This window comes from Manacus vitellinus, unplaced genomic scaffold (assembly GCF_001715985.3).
Source record: "Manacus vitellinus isolate BGI_N305 unplaced genomic scaffold, ASM171598v3 scaffold_9_pilon, whole genome shotgun sequence".
In the NCBI taxonomy this organism is placed as follows: Eukaryota; Metazoa; Chordata; class Aves; order Passeriformes; family Pipridae; genus Manacus; species Manacus vitellinus.
Genome location: NW_021940917.1, coordinates 5,054,666 through 5,072,857, shown reverse-complemented (window position 1 = coordinate 5,072,857; position 18,192 = coordinate 5,054,666). Strand labels below are relative to the sequence as shown.

Here is an 18,192-nt window from a genome sequence, read left to right as displayed (position 1 = left end):
TATGCATTTTAACATTTTGCAAATATGTGTATGTACTGCAAATGCTGTAGCAAGTATATCTCAAACTTGAACACATCTAGTTTTGGTAAACATAGCTTGATATTGATAAATATGCAGATTTGCATCACCTTAAAGGTACTAAAACTAAGGACTAAGAAGGATGCTAACAGATGCTTTTCCTGTAACAATAAAAAAGAAATGCTTTGCCGTTTACGTAATCCCTAAACATCAACAGACATGCAACTCAATATAAAACTATATTTTACTACCACACATCTCCACTTGAGCCAAAATTCTCAAGCTTTCTCCAGTTTTATTCTTTCAGGCACTAATGCATAAAAGATGCAATGGGTTAGGCAGATATCTGTAATCTTGTCTATTCGTAGCACTGGAGTAGTGCAGATTAGTCTCAATAATTTGTTCTGTAATCCTGCAAACTAGAACAGGACATGTATCTCCCAATCTACCAATCTTCCATCTACTTTCCCGCCATCCCAACACTTCTGATGAACCAACCCCATCTGGGTTTTTTGCACAGAATGTTGCTCAGTCCCTAACAGCAACCTGCTTCCCGACCAACCCATGGCTTCCAGCTCCATGGCTGAGGGAGAGTGGTAACCAAATAACGGCAAAAACATCTCATCAGAGGCTGATCAGGTATCTGTGCTGAGAAATTTTACATCAAGTATGAACATAAGCAATCAGCATTGAAAATATCTGCAATAACCGAGAGACAACGCCAAAATGGAGGCTAAAGCCTGCTGCAGTTTCCCTTGGCTGCAGCCTTTCGACTCTTTCCTTTTTTCACTGTGTTCCAAAATAAATCCTCCCACCAGCAGAAAGCAATTATCACTGTTATTTTTAGATACCACCTCTCATACACTTCCTGACATTTTCTATAACAAAGTGATGCCTCTGCTGTTTATGAAAGAAAGCACTCACACTAGGAAGAGCTGGACATCCAACCTGCAATCTGAAGGTAAGATTAAAACCCACACAGCACCAAAAGCATTTTCTCCTGACCAGTTCATCCACGTCCCATCTGCCGGTTGCTGCAATCCCTAGTTAAATGTACCTATATTTCCTGAATTGTCACACAAGGAGCTTAGGTACTCAGGTCTGTGTTTCTTCTTTTTTTCTTCTTCCTATCTACACCATGTAGCAGTGCAAAGCACAGAGGTCCTGAAGCTCCTTGCACACACACCAACTCTACTTCATATGACTTGACAAAGGCTGAGACCAAGGCTTACACTTCAGGAACTGTCAGATTAGCACAAATAAATTGTTTCAAGACTTCAGACAGCATCCATGGTAGATGAGGGTCTCTACATCTGTGATATATTTAGTGGCTGTACCTTTATCCATTGAAATTACATCTATACCGCATTTGCAAAGATATGCTCACAGTGCTTGCAGACATAGGCAGAACACTTTGAGGGACCATGAGAAAACAATTTTAAATTTTCACTTCAAAAGTCACAAACAGTGGAATGTGTTTTGATGGATATACTACCAAATACAAAATCAATCAGACAATTTTCTCAAGAAAAATTAAGAAGTTTATGGATGGCCAGCATCAAATTCATTGTCGAAATTACTGAGCTGTCTTTTAAAACTGTAGCCTGTAAGCCATTTTTCCCCTTCCATCCTCAGTTAAATGAGAGATAATACTAATTCTCTTTGAACAGAACCAGTTTCTGTTATCAAAAGGTTAATCAAAAGCACCAAGGAAAAATAAAAACAAACCATGATATCATGCATACAGAGAAAAATGCAAATCAGTGCACATTAATCTCTCTCTTCCTTCTCTTCTCTGAAATGGATATTCCCAATTTCTTTTAAAATGTAGAAATCAAATATTAAGTATCTTCCGTCTTCCAAATAATAAGCATTTTCTATCTACAAAAAACCAGAAGCCTAAATTACAAATAATTTTTTCCCTGTAAGTTTTAGTGTAATAGAATTTGACTCATCTTGATTATTTATGTTAATTTGAGAGATGGAACATTTTTAATTGATCATCTTTAAATTTTATTCAATACAAACCACTAGAATGCCCATGGTTGTTTAGGGTTTTACTGATCAGAGACAATTTACTCAATCATGTTGAAGTGAGACAGTGACAGAGAGTAGTTTTCCATCTTATGCTAAAAATAAAGAGACAAACCCCTCAGAGCTCTAGCTAGAAGCTTTTCCTCTCAGCTTACTTTCCTTTCCAGACAAGCTTCCTTCAGCTGTTTCAATATACATTACTGGGTGTAGCAGGAAGAGTAAATATGTCTCTGATGTAGATAACTAACCCGGGTATATATATATACATGCACTATATGCATCTTTTTTTTCCCTAGGTGTTCCTTTTTTGGAACTAGGAAAGGCCAGCAAATACCTTCACAGTGACATTCTCCCTTTCCTTTAATATTTAAAGGAAAGTTAAGGTTTCCATGAGAAAGTGAGTGTCTCAGAGAAAACAGGTAGGAAAGCATAAGAGGCCTTCATAGATTCATGGCCAGTCTTCGCGAACGAAGATTTGGGAAAGGTCATTACCCTTTGAGCCTGCGCAGTGGATTTTTTAGGTGAGACCCAGTGTGCGCTGAACTGAGCCCACCCTTTAATCCTGAGGTTCATCTGTCGGGGCCGAGCGAGCTTGGACAGTGGCAGCGAGGTCCTCAGGACGTAGGTTTGTTTAGAGTGACCTTCTCTTAGATGGATGGCCTTACAGGGCTGACGAGCTCCATCTGCCTGGAGGAGTTCCCTGACCGGGAATCGAACCCGGGCCGCGGTGGTGAGAGCACCGCATCCTAACCACTAGACCACCAGGGGGCCCCGGCCTTCATAGATAGCGTCAAACAAATGATGAAAACACTTTTGTTTCACTTGTTGCAAAGTTAGAATTTCAAACATGAAGCAGATGGTCTGAATTTACAGCACAGACTTGATTTACCAATATATATCAGCCATTCACTGGTAGAATCACAGAATGGGTTGGGTTGGAAGGGATCTCACAGATCATCTAGTTTCAACCCACCTGCCATGGACAGCAACTTCTTTCACTAGTCCAGGTTACTCAGAGCCTCATCCAAACTTGAACACTGCCAGGGATGAGGCAGCCACAACTTCTCTGGGGAACCTGTCCCAGTGTCTCAACACCATCACTGTAAAGAATTTCTTTCTAATATCTAATCTAAATCTACTCTCTTTCATTTTAAAACCACTCCCTCTTCTCCTGTCACCACATGCTCTTTAACAAGTCCCTCTCCATCTTTCTTGTAGGATCCCTTCAGGTATTGGAAGGCTGCAATTAGGTGACCCTGAAGCCTTGTCTTTTCCAGGCTTAAAAATTCCAATTCTCTCAGCCCTTCCTCATGGGAGAGGTGCTCCATCCCTCTAATCATCTTGGTGTCCCACCTCTTGACTCGCTGCAGCAGGTCAATGTCCCTTCTGTGCTGGAGACCCCAGGGCTGGATGCATCAATCCAAACCGGATTTCACCAGAGCAGGGTAGAGAGGCAGAATCACCCCCCTCAACCTGCTGGCCACGCTACTTTTCATGCCAGTGACATCTCTAAGGACAAAATCAAAACTAAACAGGATACTCTAGCAAAAATGTAAAAAAATAAAAGAAACAGGAAAAAAACCACAACAAAACAACAAAAAAAACTCACACTACCAAAAAACCTCAACAAAATGTATTTCTAACTTGCTCATCCAACTTCTGATTTACACTAGTATCACCTCCTCCATATCATAACTATTTCTGACTGCCCTTTGTTGGTGTTCTGTTTTGGTGTCTGTTCACAGAACTGTATTTTGCCCCAGTTCTAAAACCCTTGTCAGTTGCCTGTGACCACCTGATGGAGCTGCAGTTCAGCTGATTCTCTGTTGGGATGCAGGACTGGCCTGGGTTTGGCCAGCAACTCCCATGTTGAATTTATCCATATTTCCATCCTGTATGGGGAAAGAGACCTGAAGTGAGTGAGCACTGCCATAATTTCATAAGATCTTTTCAATGCTGCTATACAGCACACCTTGTTCTGCTTTAGATAGGGCAGTTCTCCATTTTAACAGAAAACTGCATTTTATACTTGCAGGAAAAATAAGAACTTACCACATTGTCAGATTTCTCCCACATACTCTTTTCCAATTTCGTATTAAGTTTTTCACTTGGTACCAGATCCTCAGTTCCTAGTTAGGTCGCTTAGAAAAATCTGATCGTGTTTCTACAAATGCATTGGAATTTACTATAATTTCAACTGAATTTTTCATAGGAGTGATCTTAAAGAGCTCTAAAATTATATGAAACAGATCAAATCACTGTATATTTCAGTTAAGATTAGAAGATGTATCCATCTTTGAGTTTCTAACTAGCTGAAGAATCAGACTACACTGCTAACCACAGTTCAACATTCATAATTCATTAGTAAAATAAAATACATTAATTTCTTTCCAAAAAACACTTAATCTTCCATATAGATATATCTATAGCTCAGAAGAAATGATCTCAGCTAATTGCAATGAATGCCTTGGTACAGCAGCTGAATTCCTATTAGTTGTCTCCCAAATGAAATACAGTTCTTTAAATATAGAAAGCATATGGCCTGGTTGTGATGTCAGTGTATCATTTTTAAAATTCCAAATTACTTTCAACTAGAAAATGTGTAAAGTTACTCCTTATTTCCACAATATTACTTTAAAAAAACCCCGATTTTTAAAGGCTTTGCAGGCCCTTAGGAACAGGAATAATAGATTGGTAGAACTAAATAAATTGATTGGTTTTACTTTAATGCCTTCCGTACTTGTACTAAAACCCAGAATTGCTTTGAGAAAGCAGCAATTAAAAAAATCTATATTAAACTCATGGAAATCAGTTAAAGGTGCAAAGACACAATATGGTGACATTTCTTTAAATGTTCCTTCCATTTGTTCACTGACAAGTGCAAAATACTCACTCTCACTTTGGTAATTTTTTTAAAACAGTACTTCATGCTCTAGCCATTCTAAAATAACAATTTTACACATTTTATAGGAATTCAAGCTTGCAAAAACAAATCCAGAGGTTTTGTTTGGTTAGGTTTTTAGAACATCTACATCATTAATTGTAAATGCTATCAAGAAAGTCAGTCATCTCTCAAAAGAAAATGGCCCTTTCTTCAGAAATCAGAGTGATAATTTCATTCCACTGCTGTATTTGTCCTCAATAAATACAAAATAACATTACCCACCTATGTTCCCTTTAGGTGCCTCTCAATAGGAATTGTTCCCTTCAAGTATTATAGTCTTATATATCACTTATACCACTTATACTGACTTTCAATCAGCCCTCCCTGAAGCTGGGAAGATCTGTCCCTCTGTCCACGTGTGCTGGAGTAGCTGAACTGACTGCCATTGTCAGCAAGTTCCCACAGAAAAATGTCTGCCTCCAACTCATCATTTATATCAAACAGCTCCCTACTTTCCCAAACTAGTGGGAAATGTATCACAGAAGTTTAGCCAAAACCTTCTACTAGATCTTTGTGTCTGCTATAACCAAGTAGTTCTCAGGCTTTGTTGCCTGTAACAGATGTTCTTCAGATTTCAGTGAAGAAGTTTCTTGTTTTATAAGGATCTCAAAACTTTATTTGAAGTATGTGATAAAGATAACCCCATAAACTTAATCAATCCATCTGATTCTAATTTGAGTTGTTTTTTTTTCTTTTAAACTGTCCAAGAAACTCAAGTGCTAAAATTTAAATTGTCACAGCATTACCTTAAAAAAGCCAGGTATGCTATTACAAACCTGACATTTTCAAACAACCCAGCAACTACCTCTAATAGTATCACTTAGTGTTATCAAGACTTTAAACATCTTTTGAAATTTGTATCGGCAAGAAACAATGAGCATCGATTGATGAGTTCCAATGGTAGAACTTGGGTTTTTTTTCCCAAACAGCACATATAATCAGTTTTATAGATGTTGATACATTGACCTAAGTTAAAAGGGGAACCGCCTAATTATAGAAGTAAATGCCATGACTTATATTTAAACCACGTACCTCCAACACCCGGTTTCTCTAAAGCTACAGAGATTACAAATACTAACAGAAATTTAATTAACTTTCAGAAAGTCCTCCCTTTGGTTTGTTGTGCTTAAGTACTGCAACAGTTTGAGATAATCTTAACAGGTGTTTGTCAATTATTTTTGTTAGTCTATTAATCAATATGAAAGCTTTATTTCTTGAAAAATAAAATACACCTCTTAATAGACCATGTACATCTATTTAACGTTTCAAAATACCCTAGAGATAATTTATCTGCAGGTTTTTTCAGGTTACTTACAGAGTCTTTGCTTAGAGACAATATTTTTTCAATCATCCTGTAAAACTTTTTCTCCCATGGACACAAAGGATACACTTAGCAAAAACTGACAAAATGAAATCTATCTGTAGACCACTTGCATGATGGTTTAACTAAGTACCTTCATACCAATGTGCACAAGATCTTAGGAACCCTTAAACCACGGATTAGTGGCATAATAGACTACATCAGCTTGTGTCAATTCCTACTTATGTTACTTTAATCAGGATTACCAACACAGGAAAAGCATCAGACCTTCAAAATGCCTATTATGCTGTATTCTGTAAATGAAACATTTTCATAAATGCTAATACTGGAATATGAACACATTTTATGCATCACTGTCCCTCTCCAAACTGAGTATAAATGATCCATGTGAAACTTCTGTTATAAATACGCATGTTAAATAATTTAAACCACAATATGGTGGGGTTTTTTACTTACAACAGTCACAAACATGAAAATTACCTGAAAATTATTCAAGGGCAGCCCTCTCCAGTTTACAAAGAAGAATTTTTTTGCTATAGCTATCTTTTATAGCTATCTTTTGCTATATAAAAAATAATAACACTTCACTTCCTGGTTTAAACTTTGCAATTAAGCTTAAAATTATGGAAATACTGACATGGAATTGAATACAACAATGGAACATGGAAATACTATAACTAGTTTATTAACATCTAAGTCAGTTGTGCGTTGCCTTTGAACAAATAACAAGCAGATCAGACATACCAATCCACATTTAAATATTGCATTTGCAACAATATCTGGAAATGCTAACACAAGATGAGATAAGTGACTGTTATATACAAAATACAAAAGAAAATTATATTAAAATACACATTTGACTTTAAAGTGAATTACAGTAAAATTCCGAATAATGTGCCACTTTGATCTTAATAAAAGAAATAAAAAAAGTCATTTGAGATGGTGGCTATGGCAGCCAAAATTTAGAAAGATCCTTTGCATGCTACGTTATTCAAAATTTAAATTTTACCCTTAGAAACTAAATCAAAACTAGAGAATTAGTCATGACTCCAAAGACTCTATTCAACAGAACTAAAATGAAAACATTAGAATTTGACAGTACTACATTCCAATTTTTTATGTCTTTCATTTAAGTTATCCTGTGAATCCAACTCCACCAAGTGTTCTGTTACTTGTTTAATTGATGACTACAAAACTTAGAATATGGAAAATCTAATATAAGTACTGAGTATTATCATCCTGTTAGAAATAGAGAAAAGGTAGTCAGCTTCTATCAGAACAAACACCTCAATAATTTAAATATATTATTATTCAATATTCAGAGGAAAGATCTTAATATTCAGAAGAAATACCAAAACAAGCAAAAAGTGTTAAAGATTCAAATGAACAACAAGGAGAGCAAAAGATATATTAGCATTTTTATTGATAGCTTTTGAAGCAAAGAAATTATGGTTTAACCATTGGAACAGGCTTCCCAGGCAGGTGATGTACGAAAAATGACTGGATGGGGCACTTAGTGCTATGGTTTAATTGGCATGGCAGTATTCTGTCAAAGGTTGGACTCCAAGATCTTGGAGGTCTTTCCCAACCTTTATGATTCTATGATTCCATGACTCTATGAAATATTAACTTCTTAACTTGCTGTTATGGGCTTCATAGTTGACCAAGATATTTTATTCATCGACTTTTGACACCAAGACAGAATTGAAAAAAAAAAGTTAGTTTGGCCAATTGGCAAGTCAGTCTCTATCAGATCTTTGCTATAGCAACTCCACATGCTTCTTCTAATCTTTTTTTTATCAATAAGCTCTCTGACACTAGTACTGCACCTTTCTGACCAACCAGATGTAAACCCGAGCACTCAAAGCAGAAATCACAAGCTCCTGCTTTAAAAACAAACAAACAAACAAAACCTCCAGCTACAGAAAGCGGAGTTTGAATACTCCCAATGGTGGAAAATTGAATAGAAGTTGCACAAATGACTGATTTTCACACTATTTATCTGACATTTTCTAGAATGAGAACTAAAATTGAGATTATCAGACTAAAAATGCCCCCAGCCAGTAAAAGCCACAGATTTCTCAAGTTTGGAGCAGTTATTCAGTTCTTTTATTTGTTTTTTTGTTTAAGCCTAGCTGTTTGACTAGATAACAAATTCTGTAAGAAGTCAAATTCATTAACTACTCCAATTCAATCACATTTTCACAGCATCAGTGAAAAGGCATTTTCTTTTTTACATAAAGGGATTTAAGTTGTAAGTATTCTCATGATAAAAAAGGTGAAAAAACCAGTTCTCAACATCCAAGATCTCAGCAAAAGGCATCCCTTTTGTACTATGGAACAACTACAATCCCTTCACTAATAGAGAATCATGTTACTTTAGATGACAGTTTATCTCCTGGTAGGGAACCACTGGTTTACCAGAAGTCAGAACATGTACTCAAGTGTTGTGGACACCTTGCAGCCAGCTTCTTCTGAGCTCCCTGCCCACAGGGTATCCCAGGACCCTGCAGCCAGAGGCAGCCAGATGGGTCTGCTGCGGAGAGACAGAGACACTTGGGCACAGTTGCAGCAGGGAGAGGCTTCACAGACTTAACAGGTTTTAAAAACATGCAAGAGCCCAGAAGTGACAAGTCTAGCAAGTGGCTGATGTGAGTTGCATAGATCAACGCTGGCATAATGGTTAAAACCTTCAGTTGTGCTCTCAGTGTTGTTAAAATGTACAAGAAAGGTTTAATGTTTGTAACAGTAACCTTCTGCAGTGCATTGCTTGCCACACTTGATTGTACTAATACTCTGTTCTCAGACACAGGTTTTTAAGAATATAAAATAAAAGAGGAAATTCCTCTTTAGAGCTACTCCAGTTTTCAGAATACCACACAGTCTTCCATTTATGACATAGATCATAGAAACAGATAAACCTACTTGTTTTAAAATTCAGCAACTAATCACATGGGAAGATCAAACAAATAAATCAATTAAATAAATAAAATACTGAAACTAAAATACCTATCTGTAAACTACTTCTCAGTGATCCACTGGGGCAGAGGCTGTTACCAACCAGAACTACAGATAAGTAATTCTATTCCATAATAATTTCACTACTTTATACAACAGAAGAAAAAGGAGCCATTTATAAGTATTTGCAATTTGAAAGTTTCACCCTAATCCTGACAGATGTTTTCTTTATTTGTAATCTCCACTTTCATATGCAACAAATTTCACCAGGTTTCTCTATTTTGTCTGATCCTCTGAGGTGTCTTGGTTTTTTCCCCTTTGAAAATCAGCCTAAAACTGGATTCTGTGTTCCAAATGAATAATTTCTAACATATCACTTTCACTTCTTTTAGTTTCAAACCTACTCTTAACACATCTAAGAATCCTACTCCTATTGCTAGATGTAGTTAATGCTTAGATCAAGCTGTGATGTTTTCATTGCAGGAAAGAGTAACCCTGTAAGTACTGCAATTATTACTAATGAGTATCATCACAGGGAATGATGCATGCATATAAGTGGATGTTAATGCACAAAGAAACGCTCTTGCTGAATACATTAAATTCATTAGGTCCATTTAATAATAGCCTGGTTTTGGTGACATAAATACTGGATTTTCATTATTGTTGCCAGACTATATTTTTCATTAACAACGTAGGCCACACAAACAACTGTCAAGGACTGGGACATGACAAGTTAGGACTGGTTGTACAGAAACCTTTCCTTGGGAGGACACGTGAGTGTTGGCGCAGACTGTCCAGGGGCTGTGGATCATCAGAGGGTCTCAGGCCCCAGTGGGATGAAGCCCCAAGCAGTGTGGTCTGACCCTCTGGCTGACTCTGCTGCGAGCAGCTCCTGGCACCAGACACCCCCGTTTCCTTTCCTGATGAAGCTGTCCTGTATTTCTGATTACCATTTCAGTGCTGGCAAGGAGAAGTTTCCTTGATATCTTCTCATGCCTTGAGCAATAGGAGGAACCACCATACAAATGACTACCCCTGCAAACAGTGGATTTCTGCTGTATACCATAACACCCAGACCTTTTCTGTTTTACTCACTTAGTAAAAACTTATCACTGTGACACCAAAGCATGATTCCAGTTTAAAAATAGTATGCCACCTCTGAAACCACGATCCCTTTGTTTTAAATTTAAAAAAAATAAAATCCAATTAATTTTATGATTACATGAAGGGATTTGTCTAGGCTGAAGGTTTCTTTTGTTTTACTCAAATTAGGTTTGCAACTAACTAGAGTTTCCATTGCTTCAGAAATCTCTGCACTACACTCTGTTCTGCAATACAACATTGGGCCAATGTCAAGAAAGACCTGACTCTATGCCATTGCTCTCCTCAGATCAGTTTTACTTCAGATCACATCTAGTATGTCATAACATGCTTCAAAAAAAAATAAAAGTCTTACAATGCCATTGACTTGGACTTGAGATAATTTATAGAAAGTCTTTGTAGAGGTGTGAAAAAGGAAAAAAGTCATACAAATCTAAGGGGGGGTTCTACAAAAAAAAGAAAAAAGATTGATCTATTTTCATCAAGTACTGCACCAAAAATATCTTCAGAAGGGCTGTTGGCTAGATGAAAGTCATCAAGTATTAAAAAGAGCAGAATTCAGTAGTTAGAAAGGAAACATACAAGTCATTCGAATTATGATTCCCCCGGCATGACGTTAATTAATTATCATAGAAATACCAGTGTAACATTTTGGGGTTTTATGTAAACATTAGCTTCCAAAGTGTATGCCTTTCTTCCAGTATTTGCAGTAAACCTTTCACTTTTAATACCACTTTTTATCCTTCTTGAAATCAGGTTTTCTAAAGGTCACAACTCTCTATTATCAAATAAAAATAGTATGGTAGACTTTCAGAGCAGAAAAAGTAAGGGAATTAGCATTGGTGTACTCTTGATTCTCAAAACATTTGAGTTTCAAATACATTCTTTTATATCCAAGTGAAGCCCAGACAGGTTGACAGTGACCTTCTGCCTTTCACTTAAAACAAAACCAGTATTTTAAAAATTCTGTCCTTGTTAACCAGGTTTTTTTGTTTGGTTGTTTGTTTTTTTTCCAAGGAAATGCAAAGCAAGTGACAGAGCAAGCACTTCATTCATTTTTCTGGGATGTTTGCATGAACTTGCATGAAAGAAATTCTATGACTAATCCAACTTTGAGAAGCTGAAGGTTTATAGTCATGCAATGCATTCTCATACACTTCAGCATCACTATCTTTTTCCTATTATAATTGCTTTGTGTTATTATTTTGAACCTCACACTCTGGTATATAGCCCATAATGTATATAAACATAATCTTCTTTTCCCAGGTGGGTTTTAGTGCACAGTCAACTTAGTTTTATACCTTACTATAAATACTAATAAATTATTTGCAGGAGTTCCTTTCTGACAAATCAAGAAAACTAACAATCTATGGAAATACAATTACTTCAGGTAGGACTTAGTGCCTTATGTATATGCACGGACCTATGGTCAAGCGACACGACATAAAGATTTTATTAAAATAAAGGTTTATGTAGATAATTTTATACAAATCTAAAATGTATCAATGAATAACACAGCCTTTATTTAATTTATCAAGTTGGAGTGTTTTTAAATAAAGTCTCTGAGACAAAGTCTTGTAGAACTGTACTAATTGATTTATAAGTTAATATCGTGTCTACATATATGGAGTAATTATACTAACTATATATTCCATACACACTATATTTTGTTCACCTAGGCTTGGTTTATGATTATTTTCCAGTAATAATTACAATCCATACTTTACTGTATTCAGATTAAATATGGAAAAGCAATTAATGATAGAATTTAGGAACTGTAATACAAAAATTAGGACTGTTTTCTCTGCAACCTACAGCTGTAAATCTATCTGCCATGCTAGATTGTGTAGCTGCTGTACTACCATGTATGCCACCACAGATGCCCCAGATACAAACACACATATTTGCAAGTGGACGGGAACTTTTTTTTCCCACTCAAAGTCCACCTTTTAATACATACATTGAATACAAGCCATTAAATTAATAGAATTACTCTAAGATGTGATACCTGATTCACTTCTTTAATAAACAGGGGAGGAGGGGACATATTAATATCCATCTACATTGATACTTGTCTTGGCAAACGTATTGTTTAGAGCAAAGTTAAAATTAAGTAGTATCTATTTTAAGAATTTTTTTAGTAAATCACAATTGAAACACTGGGTAAAGCAGGTCATCTAAATCCTTACTATATTTTTCAGGCTAGACTGACATGACCCACTTTCTGTCCCTCAATCAATCTCATGTTCAAGCTGTGGCATGGGTAATCCATTCAGATATCTGCCTTACCATACCAAAAAAAAAGGTATAAAGGGAACCATCTTGGGGAAAACAAACTATCTTAGTTTAAATTTGCATTTGAGAAGTGAGGTGAGGGTTAAAGGAAAAGAGATTATAAACAAGATCATTAGCAGGTGTGGAATTGCCCACATGACATGTTTGTATTTAAATTTCTTTTGCCATTAACAGTAAGCCTGGACTAAGCATCAGATCTGAATAACCATGTCTGAATTAGGGGGCACTCCCACTAGATGCATCATTTTCTCAATTTCTACCTAAAATAGTGGGAGGAGTGCTTTCAGCCTCAGTAAACTATGCTGTACTGCAATAGAGAGAATGAAGATATGGTTATCTTGTACCAAAGACAGCAATATTTTACTTAAATCTGCAGTGTCACAGATCTGCTATATTTTGTTTGGAAAATTCCCAGAAGACTCAGAAGCAAGCCAACAAGATGTGCTAAGTGGTGCAGCGTCCCATAACTATGCCTGCTTTGGCCTGGACTTGGTTTGAGTCTGTTCCTGTGGCACCTGTATTGCGGTTAACATGGCCTAAGAGACTGAGCTTTTCCAAGCCACATGAAACAACCTGAAATAAAGACAAAAATAAAGGTAAAAATAAAATACAAGTAAAAATTTTCCAAGTGGTCTGACAAGGAGCAGACTCATTGCAGAAATGCCTGGTCAGGCAGAAAGCTCGGCTGCCTCTAATTTCTGTCATTCATTGCAGAGTTAGAAAATCTTCATGGGTTAAAGCTGTGGAAGCTGTGTCAAGAATTCAGCAGTTTGCACATATTGGAATAACGTCCTCACTTCCCTTCCTTTTTATTTTATTTTAAGATAAAAATTATATAAATCCATCAGAGAACAGAGCTACACTGTCTGAGGTATTCAACCTGAGCTTAAACTTAAATAAAAAAGCCCACATAAAAAGGATTTTAAAATAATTTTCATATCAACAAAATGACACTCATCATGGAGCCATTCTGTTTTGTCAGATTTGAATACATTATACATAATCTAATTTTAGATTTGCAACAGAGTGGATCTTTTCACTTCAAGAGGCATTCACATCTTTGAAAGCAAATTAAGTTATGCTTGTTTGCCAAGCTTCCCACTGTCTTGCCCTATAAAAAACAAATGGGACTGAATACTTCACCAAAAAGGCTCAATACTTCATTTTTTCACACAAATACTGATTTTTTTAGAGACATTTTTTTAAAGAATATTACATGCCAAGATACAAAGAGTAAGAAATAGTAATGAAATTAATTCACAAATACATCTGCTGAGCAAGATGAGTAGTAAGTACTGAATCTAGCTGCAAAATTGGATCTGCATTATGGGTATCAAACAAACCCCAAGAACTGAAAATATTTTGCAAATCACAGAATCAGTCAGGTTGGAAAGGACCACATGGGTCATATGGTCCAAATTCTCTGCACATGTTGGGTCATCCTAGAGCACATGGCACAGGATTGATTCCAGACAGTTCTTGAATTCCTCTAGTGAGGGGGATTCCACAGCTTCTCTGGGAAATCTATTCCAGTGCATGGTCACTCAAACAGCAAAGAAGTTCTTCCTCATATTCAGGTGGAACTCCCTGTGCATCAGCTCCTGCCTGTCAGCGCTCAAAATCACTAAGAGTTTGGATCCATTCTCTGAATATCCTCCCTTCAGATACTTACTGAGGTCCCCTCTCAGCTGTTTCTTCTCAGGTCAGAACAGGCCCAGGTCCCTCAACCTTTCCTCATAGGAGAGATGCCCCAGACCCTTAATCATCTTTGTTGCCCCCTTCACTGGACCTGCTCTGGGTCTCCCTTGTGCTGAGGAGCCCAGAACTGGACACAGCACTCCAGATGGAGCCCCACTAAGGCTGAGCAGTGGAGTAGGGTTACCACCCTAATGGTGATATACCAAAAAACAAAAACAAAAACAAAAACAAAACAAAACAAAACAAAACAAAAAACCAAACAAACAAAAAAAAAAACAAAACAAAACAAAACAAAAAAAAAACAAACAAAAAAAAACCAAAGTAAGCCCTGTCACTCGCTAAAAATATTTGTTAATAATCTGCAGTTCAAATTTTAACCTTCTCTCTTCTGCCTTCTCCTGAAATGCAGAAAAACGGAAGGGGAGATACTGCACTGCTTGCAACAGGTCATGCAGAATGAATGACACTGTCACCACAAACAAGTCCCAGGGTTTCCCCAAAAAATACTTTATATGACACTGACCATTCTTACACATACCCAGACAATTCACACTAACATACAGCAGATCCAGTCCATGCACAAACTGTGGAAGGAAGCTGCCTCTTCTGTATTAGAATTCACATGTATTGTCATGGCTTTAAAACTGCATTAACATATATGCTGACAGTTTACTAATATGCAGAAGACTTTTTCTCCACCAAAAGTTAATTTCTCAGTGCTGAAACTGTTATACATAATGATTTAATAAATTCCTAGGTTGGCCAGCCCTAGTATCTTGCTTGCCAAATAATAAAAATCTACCAAATTTCACCACATTTATTTCATTTACAAGACAGAAAATTGAAATTGTGGGGCATTTTTAATGAAATAGTCTTTTAGAACAAGCTTTTAAAATAAGGTACAAATAATGATAATTGAAAATTTTAGTATCTAATTGCCATGTATAATAGCATTTTCAAAACCAGAATTTTGCTCTTCCATAAATCAAAATGTCAGAGTTGAACTCAATGATCCTTATGGGTCTCTTCCAACTCGGTATGTTCTATGATTCTCTGATTCTGTTTATTTCCCTACTGAGTCACAGTGTAAAGGAACCTCTATAACAACTAGCTTGCTACCAAAAAGGAACCTTCTTTCCTTTTGTGATGCATTTTGTAAGTGTATTGGTTAACATGTATGGTTTTGGTAACAAGGTGGCTGCAAAAGGGGCTTCTGTGAGAAGACACCAGAAGTGTCCCCCATATTTGAAACAGGCAGTTCCAGCCAGCTTCAAGACAGACCTGTCACTGACCAAAACTAACCTCAGCAATCTTGATAATGCCTCTGCAATAACACAGTTAAGATTATTCCCACGGGAGTCATAGAACTGCTTGGTGGGCACTTGCCTAACAGACCACTACAGTCAAGCCAGCACAGTCAGGGATTAAAAATGCCTTTTCCATTTAGGAAACTCCTGTTTTGAGATGCTTCTTCATCATCCAGCCACCAGGCAAACGAGAAATTAGTCCTTACATTAAGCTGCTCTCCTCATCCAAGCCCACGAACAGCTTTTGGGACCAATGGAGCCCCTCAGTTCTTCCCTCTAGCATGAAATCTATAAAAATAAGGACTTGCTCACAGACTATGCAGACTTCAGAACACTTCTGAATTCTAAATATCTGTGAAATTTAGATTATATTGACTCATAATTGAAGAGTTTAGGTGTTCACTGCACAGGTGAAGTCCTGCAAACTTAAAAGATTAAGGTATATAAGTCTTTTTATTTTTCATGGTCAAAGAAGAGAATAGCAAAGGGAACGAGTTAAAGATTATTTTATATAGGTTCCACAGTTTTATGCTTTTTGAAGTCTAATTAAAGAAAAGATGATTCTCTGAAGTGAGATAAGCGAGTTTACTTTGTTTATTTTAAGAATAAACAGGTTTTATTAAATAAGACGAAAATGACAATGATGTAAAGGCAATTTACTGAAAGTCATGTCAAATTTCCCAAACCTTAAAAAAAAAAACAGAACAAAGCCAGGCATTCAGGCATTAAAACACCTTGTTTTAACTCAATATCTTTGGTCAAACAGGCCAGGGCACTTTCTCTAAAATGCTTATTAGCCTAAAAAGAAGTAGTTTCTTCTCCAAAATTACTATTAACATTTCTATCTCAACCACCATCATACATGATTTAAAAAAAAAAAAAAGAAGGGAAATCACAGTAAGTTTGAGAAATACTGAGCATCTGGAAGATGAATCCATTTTACTTAAGAGGAAATTGAAGGTATTCAGCATCCCTGACATAAGGTCAAGGGAAGGAATGAAGAAACAAAAACTGTGTTCATAAAATAAATCCTTTTTAATTACAGCTGCCATCCTTTTCATCTCTAACCTTCTAAATCAAGCACTGAACATCTGCAATACTCTGCAAAGAGATTAAATAGTAAAACACACATTTGTAGCACAGACAGAAGTCCTTCAGTTTGTATCTGCTAACCTACCTCTAGTCATACTTCTGGAAGAGAAATAGATGTGTATATCTGTAAACATTTTCCTTCACCACTATCTTGCTCACACATACTCTATAGCATATAAACTAAGGAATCAGTGACAATTACAAAGATTACAGATCATATTATTCTACTTCATTTACTAAAAGAATCTGAAAAAATCCAACAAACTACACCACCTAAAACAGCACTCAGTGAATGGTAAAACAGTATGCTAGTTGTTGCTGAGCAGAAAACTCGGACTTTCAGGCAAATCACAAGCTTTGTGAAGAGTAGCAGCTTTGGTAAACTCTCTCAGAAGTGCCCTGGCTGGCCCAGGGAGCTAACTAAATGCAGAGCAGAGCCTACTTCTGTGAATGTTTTGTAATGTCTGGAGTATTCCTGCCAAAACCACTTACACTACGAAGATGCAAAACTATCATGCTTCCAGTGGCATTGAGAATAGAGGATGCAATTCAGGCGACCTGAAAACCTACCTGGACATATATTGTGCAAGGTCTGTCTGCTCTTTGACTTTCAAGTCAGAAATTCCACAGAGAAAGCCCCCAATTGCAACTCCTTCCAGATAGTGTGTGTCATCACACCCCTTTCCAGATGAACCAATTCCAGTAGGACTATTGAAGGGCACTGCCAAGCCAGGCAAGTAAGAGGCAGCGGTCAGCCTCAGGAACATCACCCTGACCCAGCACCATTGTCTCTAACAGTGGACCAACCCTAGCATAGAACAACTAAGTTCCTGGAAAACAACTTAAGATTTTATGAACATCAGGTCATTCTGTTCACCAGTTAAGCTTAGACAACACAGATGGGATGCAAAAGTACACTGTACAGCTGCCTACCTCAGCAAGTCCCACAAGGAGTGCAGTAAAGCATAGCCAGGACTCATGGTCAATGCTCTCTGGAAGATAGCAGCTTTGTCTTTGTGGATTACACTAAGTATTCCAAACTGGTTCCTTTTTCTCCTCCTCTCAAATAATGCTCTGTTTCTATAGGCCTAATTACTCAGCCTGTATACTGCACATTTGGAAATCTTGCTTCTGGAGTGCCAAAGACATTCTCACACAGATCTCTTCTTCAAGATAAATATTTTTAATTATCACAAGAATTTAGCCTTTTTTTTTAAGTATTGGAGAAGTAGAGTATTTTTCAGACTTCCATTTTTTAATGTGTTTAAGTGAAATTTAGCACAGAAAAAAATAATGACATTTTAACAGGAAAAGGGAATTCAGTGATCATCAATATGTTCCCATAATCTTGTTAGAGGAACATGTAACCGATAGGAGTCAACCATTTCAACACACCAGAGGTAAATTCACCAATCCCATAAAAA

The 18,192-nt window shown here is 36.8% G+C and overlaps 1 protein-coding gene and 1 non-coding gene across 3 annotated transcripts in view; both read right to left on the bottom strand.

The window, feature by feature from the left end:
• Positions 1–18,192, bottom strand: part of PRR16 (proline rich 16) — a 142,463-nt gene that overhangs the window by 89,626 nt on the left and 34,645 nt on the right. The gene's annotated exons all lie outside the window — the stretch shown is intronic.
• On the bottom strand, positions 2,749–2,820 carry TRNAE-CUC. Its single transcript has one exon. It is a non-coding gene; the product is annotated as a tRNA-Glu (tRNA).